Source organism: Triturus cristatus, chromosome 11, assembly GCF_964204655.1.
Source record: "Triturus cristatus chromosome 11, aTriCri1.1, whole genome shotgun sequence".
NCBI lineage: Eukaryota > Metazoa > Chordata > Amphibia > Caudata > Salamandridae > Triturus > Triturus cristatus.
This window is the reverse complement of record NC_140594.1, coordinates 1,116,369,338-1,116,378,669: the sequence shown is the minus strand read 5'-3', so window position 1 is coordinate 1,116,378,669 and position 9,332 is coordinate 1,116,369,338. Positions and strand designations below refer to the sequence as shown.

Sequence of the window (9,332 nt, the reverse complement as noted above, 5' to 3'; positions counted from 1 at the left end):
AAACTCTAAAAGCGCCAAAAAACAGCCAAATCATACAAAGTCTAAAACGTGAAACCTCCCACAAATCCTAACAGCACACTGTTAACTGCTTTAAAATTTGTTGCAAAATGTGAAAAGTGATTGGCTCAAGTAACTCCGAAGAAAAGGAACGTTCCCTCCCCAGACCCTTCAACATACGCCTTAATAAAACATCCCCCGTAAATTCCTGTTCCCACCACAACTGACTATAAAACGAAATGCCGGCCAATTTTCCTGAGATTGTTGTATGAGATAACCCCAAATTGACCAAATGCAAAACAAACCGTAACATAACCTCTCTGATACCCTCTGTAGAAAGAACCATTTTGTGAAATTTAACATAACTTAAAAACTCCAACCAGGCCTGACGATAACTGCGTCTAGTAGAAGGGGCTAAAGAATTTTCCACCAGATCAACGATTCTCATTCCCCCAGCGCCCAGATGTCTTTCGGGATCGAAGTTTTGCAGCCATCCGCCCCCGGCGCCAAGCTGTGAAATTTCTGCCAATTGAATTGAGACAGAGCATCTGCAATTGAGTTATTAACACCTGGAATGACCCTGATAACCTATCTTAAAACCCTCCTTGAAACCCCAATAGAGTTTTGAAGCTGATTCCGTATCAGGATACCCTTCCAACCACTTTGTCATGACCGATAACTTAATTGGGGTATGAGTCCTTTGAGATAAACTGCAGAAAAGCTCCCCTACCTCTTGGTGATTTTCCCTGATCCCCAAACCTTTGGTTGGCAAAACACTGGATGATGGCATGTTTCCCACCACACTGTGAACATTCGTGCTTTAACCTGCAAAATTACCTGATGCAGGAACCTCGATTAAAGTTCCAACAGGATCCCATAACTGGTAGTTGTCCTCTTCCCACAACACCCGCCTCAAAATGGGCGGGGCGAGGCAGAAAGGGCCGATAAGTAATTGGGAGCCCGCTTGCAGTATGCGTTGTCGCAGGCGTCTGAGACGAGGACATCTACTGAAGCCACAGTTCCTGAACCACATCCCCCCAAGGCTTATCATGGAAAAGACTTACTCTAGCCTTAAACTCCTAATCATATTCGAGCCATGCGAACCCTCCGGACGGTAAATGTGCTTTGCGTATGATATCAATATACTTAAACATTGCAACAGCCCTTTCCTGATGTTTTTCACAATAGACACTTGCATAAATTAAAAATGCTGCCGTCCAATTTTAATATTTTTTGGAACCCTAGGACGCCTCGAAAGCAGCCACTCTTCTTCCTTGGACCGTTCCTTTGCTTGAAAATCCCTATGAAGGAGCTTGAATACGTCTACAAATTTGTGGTCCCCCATCCTCTTCTTAGTTTTCTCAGCCAAATGCGTACCCAGGGGCATGGACAAACCCATGTAAGGTAATTTGTTATGCATGGGGTGAACAGCACCTGAAACTTGCCCAGATGAGGATTCAGACTCATCCAAAACCTGTTTATCATAGCTAACCTGTTAATCAATGCTTGGCGCCTTATTTGATCCCACAGCACCTGAACCCACTCCCACCTGTTCTGCAGATTTACCAACCGCCTCCCCCACCCCGCAACCCGAACCTTCCTTCACTGAGTCATCACCCACCCCCACTGAACGTACTCTGGGTTTGGCTGTCAAAGGTTGCGGCTACGAAGACCACCACTGAGGCCAACCTGATGTCAATTGAGTAGCCCGCTTCTGGAACTCCTGAGGATCCTCTTGCCGTTGTTGCCCCCGAAGCCGTTCCTGCTGCGCTGTCTTTCCCGCTCGTGACCTCTGAAAAATACTAGCAACAACAGTTGACCCCGACCCCTTTGTAACCGCTACTTGTTCTTGACCCATAGCTCTTGTATAAAAAATCCCTTCATCAAATAGAAAACCTTCATGTATATTTTCGTCCACCAAACCTTGACCCGCATATTCATCAGGGTGAACAACCATTACAACGCAATTTTTACAACGCACTGCCATTACAACGAAACTGTTACAACGCAAATGCTGTGACAACGCATGCCATTACAACGCAAGTCTTTACATCGACTTGCACTAGATGGCGTGCTAACATTAAAAATAGTGTAGTTTACTATCCAAACACCTTCCCTACTGCAACGTGGACTGGAGTTAGAATAGTAAATTACCCTTTTTTAATGTTAGCACGCCATCTACTGCAAGTCGATGTAAAGACTTGCGTTGTAAAGACTTGCGTTGTCACAGCATTTGCGTTGTAAAAAATTTGTTGTAACAGCATGCGTTGTAAAAGCATGCGTTGTAACATCATACATCCATTCATCAGGTATGACCAAATCATTATTACTCCCACTCGGCATTTCCCCGTCTCCCACCCCGCCATCATAACAATCCCAATTGGTCACAGAAAAATCCGCCTTTGATCCGCTCTGTGACACAACACCCTTACCAACAGCCGCACCATGCTTTGCCTCCTTGTACTTGGACACGCCCGCCGCCATCTGCGGGACCTTGTAAGATGAAGACTTCCAGCCGTTCGCGCCAGACGCCGCTACCAACTTACCACCATCCCGAAACTGCATGGCACTGCCCGTTGCCGAAGATGAAAGAGTGGCATGATCCACCCAGACCCATTGCCCTCGACTTGGCTCTAATGCAGAGTCAAAAGAAAACTGTGAGAAACAAGGAGGAGAACGAGATTCCATAAAAATAGATTCAAATCCTGAAAAATAACCAGGAGGTTCAGAACGTGACGTAGGGTATATATTGTGAGACAGTGAGTCAGCACCATCCAAATCCTAAACCTCCTCAAACGCTGAGTCTGTTAAATCAACAGCTAAAGTGTTGATATTGTCTTGTAAATATGAGTTGACATACTCCCCAGGCTGGCCCCTAGGCACCAGGGCCAAAAACACCTCAGGAACAGCTCCCTCCCCTACAGTACACTGCACCAGAGCAAAATTATAGTTCGGACTAGTCTGCTTTCCCGCTGGCAAAATTTGCACCCCCTCACTGTCATCCCCACTGTCAGTGGAATAATCCACCAAAACAGCAGAGCGTCCCTCAAAAGACACAGGAGGCGCAATATTAATGGAAGACATTCCTTGAAAATTAGCATTGTTTGTGAGCACCTTGCCACCGACGTGCGCTCTCCTAAAAGCTGATGTAGGTGCCGGCAAAACCAAATTTTCCTTTACCCCAATGTCATAAGAGCCCCCCCTCCCCCTGCTTGACAGGGAGCTTGTTGTAGTAAGGCTTCTGGAGGTAGTACTGTTATATCCTGAGTTTTACTTAATTGTAATTAGCCTAGGTCTTCCTAGCTGCTCAGCCAGAGTGAGAGATGGTAACGGAATGTTGGTGTGACTGTGATGAATGGAATGCCTGGGTGCCTGTGTGGGTGAGTGATGACAGTTGGAGATGGGCTGAGCAGCTAGGCAGGCTGCTCCTGGTGGGGCCGTGTTATGGGCTGTTACATGGGCTGACATAGAGGCTGTAACAAGGGCCTAAGATAGGCTAATGATGAAGCTGGTACGTGGCTGAACCTTGTCTGAAGTGATCTGGAACTGGAACTAATAAAGAAGGCTTTGAAACCTACAACATGGCTACAAGTGTCATCCTGTACAGATTACAACAAGTACCACCCCTGCCCTGTATTCTCCTCCTAGCAAGCCCCATGCGGAGAGAAGATACCGCCCTCAACTGACCTGAAGACTTGTCAGGAAGTGATTGACATCTGGTAGCCTGTGACCTGCTGGCTCCGCTGCGATGTGCCACACGACCTCGATGTTTCCACCTCAGCACGACCCACAGCCCCTTGCGACCGGCTCTTCGCAGGTAAACAAGCTGCCACTGATTCCGAAACTCCTTGAGCTGCCATCTTCCTCGGGCGTCTCCCCACCGCCGCTAAAACTGTTGAAACACCAGGCTGCCATAAGTCCTCACGACCTGCATCATAAATAATGCGCAATGCCTCCTCCACAGCCTCTGACTCTGCCATCCTGAAGCAAAGCCTGAAGAAAAACACACCAAAACTAGCAGAAAATGAGGAAAATTGGCAAGGCTTGTGTCACAAAAACGACAGCCTCCCAATCTCTTCACAGAAAAAAACCACCGTTTCCCCTAACTGCTGCCTGCTCTGCTCGACGGTGCTAAGCCCCGCCCCCTGCCTGCCTAGAGCCCTCACGCACTGTGTGGACTGTTCCACCGCGTGAAATTCCCCAAGGGGACAGCTGCTCGTGCCGCGATCCCCTTGGGACCCCATTTTATTGCCAAATGTTGATGTTTTGGGTATAATTCACAAAAGCGTGTAAGAGTAAGTAAAAAAGTATGACAAGCGTATTGTTTGAGGTCCTTATACATGCCTTTGTGAATCTGCACCATAATCTTTTATAACCACCAAGAAAATGAAAAGTGCTAGTGACAGGCCTGTTGTGGAGATGAAAGTACAAAGCAAAGACTCACACTTGACATCAAACATTTAGGAATCACGTGCAACCTCTTACAACAGACACCCAAAGCAATGTAAGTATCAAGACGTTCACAAAGGTAACTTTATTCTAGAGTAAATCTATCTACGCATGTAAAGTTACTCTTACACTTTTAAATAAATTCACTACTTTTGGCTATTCAGTTTTGAGTAATGTTACTGCTTTTGGCTAACAATGATTCATTTGGATAAAAATATTCAAAAGTGTGGACTTGCATGTCTCCACTCCTTTAAGTAGGGGATGAAATCTGTAAAAAGGTCAAATATGACTGTAAAGCTAGAAGTAGTGACTATATGACTGTATTTTACATTGTGCACAATGGGCGGACACCTCCACAATCAAAGATCTCCCTGCAGTAAGGCATAGAGAAATTTATAAATGTTTATTAAAGCTTTAAAAATATTTTAATAATTGTGTATGTAAAGTAATTATATATATATATATATTTTTTTTTAAACTTTATTTTGAGAATTTTAGAGCAGAACATACAGCTGTGGTCAAAGGAGCAGCACTGAATCACATAGCAAACATCATGAGACAGATTAGGCGTGGTGGAGGAATTCGTAGTACAGTGCAAATAACAGAAGCTAGAGCATCAGCATGAGAACAATGCAAACCAACATTTCTGTTTCCAAACGCCGACAACGATGCCCGGCGCGTACGCCCCAGGGAGGGAACCCAGACGCTGCACACCTCATACCGGAGACATATCGAGGCAGCCAGTCGCACGACTTACAACCAAAGCACTCACCACGCTCCTGCCACATGTCAGCAGCCCAGGCATCCAGTTACGCCAGTCTCCTCGGTCACCAGCACACCACTACTCAGCTGCCAGCACATCTCCTGTGGCGGCGCACTCATTTCGCAAATAGCAATGCAGCGGATCCCAAATGTCCGTGGGCCTGGACGTCGGGGGCATAAGCTCAGAGTAAGTACATATCTGTTCTTGACAGTATACCAGATCCCGCACCCAGTCCTTGAATTTCGGAGCCCTGCCCCTACCCCATCGACACGCCACCCGTCGCTTAGCAAGCAGAAAGGCAAGTGCCATGAATTTGCGGTGCGTCGCCTGTATAGGCTCCACGTAACCCAGCAGGGCAAGGAGGGGAGATGGCGCCACAGCTGTGGAGATCATCTTCGAGAGCGCCTCGAACACCTGACACCAATATTGATGCACCGCCGCACATGACCAAGCTAGGTGGAGAAAGTCCGCACCGGGAGCCCGGCAGCGCTCGCACCGGTCGTCCTCGCGAAGCTTATAGCTATGAAGCCTAGCCGGGGTATAGTAAAGCCTGTGGATGTATTTGTAATGGATAATTCTAAGGCGACTACTGGAGGAAACGCGATCTGTCTGCATTAAGCAGAATTGCCACTGCTTATCCGTTAGCGGGGCCGGTAGTTCACTGTCCCATTTCTCCCTAGCCGCCAGCTGCGGCGCCGGCGCCGAAGCATGCACTGAGCGGTATATTCTGGAAACGAGCCTGGCAGGATTGTCGTCATTCAATATGCGTTGCAGTGGAACCATATGTGGGGGTTCCTGCGGAAAGTCGGGCGTGAGTGCCCTCACCCCCTGCCGGAGTCGGAGGTACAGGAAAGTATCTAGGGGAGTAGGCTGCATACCGCCATACAAGTGTTCCATAGAACGGAACGCGCCATTGTGATACAAATCCCCCCATGTCTCAACATGTATAGCGTGAAGTAATTTCCGAAAACCTGCCTCCTGCAACAGGGGCATATTCGGGTGGTAAGCAAGGGGCAACAGCGGCGCGTACAGCAAGTCCAATCGTAGAATGGTAGCCAACCTCTGCCACGCAGTCACTGTGCTAATCATCGTCGTGGGCGTCTTATCTCTCCCCTGCACCGGAATGTACAATGCCCCCTCTATAGGAATGGGGTGCGCTAGCCAGTGTTCAGCCGCAACTTGTGGCATATATTTAGGTTGCCGTATCCAAAAGTAGGCATAGTGCGCCTGGGCCGCTAGGTAATAGAGCTCGAAGTTGGGAATGCCAAACCCGCCCTGGTCGTAGGGCTTAATAAGTATCTCCCACCTGAGCCGAGGCGTCTTACCTCCCCACACCAATCTGGTGAGCTCCGAACGGAGCTGGCGAAAGAAGAAGGCACCGGGGGAAAAGGGAATATTTAAGAAGAGGTACAACAGTTGCGGCAATATTACCATTTTAATCAATGATGACCTGCCAGCCATAGAGAGGGGCAGCGCGATCCAGCGAGTGACATAATCCGTAATGCGAGACATCGCAGTACCATAATTAGCCCGAAGAAGCTCGTCCCTACTCCTCTCAATGCGGACGCCCAGGTACTTGAAATCCCCCTCACTCCAGGCAAGGGGGAAGTCAAGCTCAAATCGCGCAGTAGAGGCAGTCAGTGGGAACAGGCAAGACTTGCTCCAATTGATCTGGATACCAGAAAGCATGCCAAATCGAACAAATTCTCGAAGGATCGGGTTGAGGTTCTCCTTAGGGTCACGGACGTAAAGGGTGATATCATCAGCGTACATGGATATCAATATTTGCCGCTGGAAGCAACGCAACGCCTTGTCTCGATGGTGTTGCCGCAGCTTGGCCGCCAGTGGCTCCATGGCCAAGGCAAATAGCAGGGGCGAGAGGGGGCATCCCTGCCTGGTGCCTCTAGTAATAGGGAACGCAGAGGAGAGCTGACCATTTACCAACACCCTAGCCTTAGGATCAATGTATAACAACTTGATCCACGAAATGAAAATGCTCGGGAATCCCATCCGCCCCAACACTTGGAACAGATAGTCCCATTCAAGAGAATCAAACGCCTTCGTGGCATCAAGGAAGACGGCGGCCATGGGCAGGTCTTCGTGTACAGAATTAAGGACCGAGAAGAAAGTGCGGAGATTGTGGGATGTAGCCCTACCTGGCACAAACCCGGACTGATCGGGCAGTATCAGGTTAGGGAGAAGGAGGTTGATGCGGGTGGCTATGATCTTAGCTAGGATTTTCACGTCGCAATTTAGCAGGGAGAGGGGCCGGTAAGAGTCACAATCACTCGCCGCCTTCCCTGGCTTCAGAAGCGAAGTGATGAGGGCCATGCGCATAGAGGGGGGGAGGTGGCCCACCTCCAGGGCGTCCTCATACAACTCTCGCAAGACCGGTGCCATAAAATCGATGTAGGTTTTGTAGAATTCGATTGGTATCCCATCTAGCCCGGCGGCCTTGCCTGACTTCATGTGCATGATGGCCTCCCTTACCTCATCCAGTTCAAAAGGAGAACTTAAGAATTCCCTTTGTGTATCACTAAGCCACCCCAGGGAGACATCCTCGAGGTAGTCGTGCAAACGCAGCTCTTCTGACGTAGACGACGCGTACAGCACACGGTAATGTGCCACGAAGGTGTTGAGGATGTGTGCAGTATCCCTATAAAGCGTGCCGTCCGCCCCCACTATCTCCATGATCGTATTAGAAGGACGCACTAGTCGCATGGTCGCCGCCAGGGCTTTCCCTGCCCTCTCACCCTCCCCATAGCTCCGGGCCACCCAGTACCTACCCCTAAACTTCGTTTCCCTTGCAGCTTCAGCAGTATATTCCGAGACCTTGTCCCGAATACTAGCAAGCGTGGCATCATCCGGACCTACAGCCAGCGACGCCTCAAGCGCCTGGAGATCTGCCTCCAATGCCCGCAGGCGCGACATTATGCTCTTCAGAACTCCCGAGCCTTTGGCAATGCACAGGCCTCGCAAGGTCACCTTGAACGCATCCCAGATGGTTTCAACATCCCGCATGGAGTCTTTGTTACGCCTAAAGAAGTCCAGACAATCCTCCCGCAGTTCCTCCTGGAAAGGGGGATCGAGGAGCATCAAGGGCTGCAGACGCCAGGCCGCCAGAGGGGGGCCGAGGCCCGCAGCCCGCAAGGTAACCCGCACTGGTGCGTGATCAGAGAAGGTTCGCGGGAGGTGTTGCGCCGTAACCAGCGCCGCGTGGAACAACGGGGCCAGGAAGACATAGTCGAGCCGGACCCAGGTGCGGGCCTGCGATGTAAAGTGTGTGCCCTCACGGGTCCCAGCGTGGAGGTGTCTCCATGTGTCTATGAGTCTATGCTCCTCCACGATCGCAGACAGCGCCTCCCGGGACCTAGTATAATGATGCGGGCCGGGTGAGATCTATCCATCGCAGGGCGGAGCGCGACATTAAAATCACCCCCCCATATGAGGTGTTGCGTGCCCACACCCACTATATCTGCACCCAAGTCTGCAAAAAAGGTAGGGTCGTCCACATTGGGACCGTAGCAGCACGCAAGCGTAACCATCCTGTGCCCCAGTCTGCCCCACATCAAGCTATAGCGGCCCCGGGCATCGCCTTTAGTACCCGCCAGAACAAAGGGGGTACCTCTTCTGACCGATATTGCAACCCCACGGGAGTATGTAGAGTAGGAAAAAAAGGCAGTGCACTGCGCCCATCTACCCGCGAAGGTAGGAGTAGACTGCGCTCGGAAGTGGGTTTCTTGAAGAAACGCGATGTGGATTGCGTGCCGATCTAAATAAGACAGGATGTGCCGATGTTTTCTAGGATCTCCGAGGCCCCTGACATTCCAAGTGATGATGTTTAGGTCAGTATCCCCCATAAGCAGGTCAGAACATATAAATAGCAGCAGGTCTCGGCACAGGGCCCTCGGCCATCCACCTTCAAACAAGCACGCACGTCCTCTACTCTAAACATCACTCGCAGAGGCCCTGTCTCTCCACAGCTCCCACCATCCGTAAGGCCACACCCGCATACCTCGTCTTCAATTGTATAACCTCCCCACCACGCAAGGGGGCCATGTCCCGCCCACTCAGCGACAACCCCGGACATCGTCGTGGACAATATTATCCCAACCACAGCTGT

General features: G+C 49.9%; 1 long non-coding RNA gene across 1 annotated transcript in view; it reads right to left on the bottom strand.

Moving 5' to 3' along the window:
* Positions 1-3,752: 3,752 nt before the first annotated feature.
* The window catches only part of LOC146786134 (uncharacterized), a 92,054-nt gene continuing 86,474 nt past the window's right edge, over positions 3,753-9,332 (bottom strand). Inside the window, exon 4 of the long non-coding RNA XR_014970858.1 lies at positions 3,753-3,889. This is a non-coding gene — a long non-coding RNA (uncharacterized LOC146786134). The remainder of the gene's footprint in view (positions 3,890-9,332) is intronic.